The following is a 275-nucleotide window of genomic DNA, read 5'->3' on the forward strand; positions in this document are numbered from 1 at the left end:
CAGTGGATGGACAGTTACACACTCCCACATACATATATTTGTAGGGCCCATTTTACCAGGTTGATGGGATACAGGCAGGAGAACGGACGTAAGGTGTACTTCAAGATGACCTCATAGAAAGAAAGTAAGAAGGTTATATGTAACTATTATGTAAAAGTGCTCCATATTTGGACATTTGACGTGATTGATATCACAGCAATGTCCACAGACCTCTTCAATAACCAGATGAGGAATAAAGAAGAGCTGAAAATAGAAATGGACAATGACTGTCTGGC

The sequence above is a fragment of the Oncorhynchus mykiss genome, chromosome 12 (genome assembly GCF_057628025.1).
Source record: "Oncorhynchus mykiss isolate SJ-2025 chromosome 12, ASM5762802v1, whole genome shotgun sequence".
NCBI lineage: Eukaryota > Metazoa > Chordata > Actinopteri > Salmoniformes > Salmonidae > Oncorhynchus > Oncorhynchus mykiss.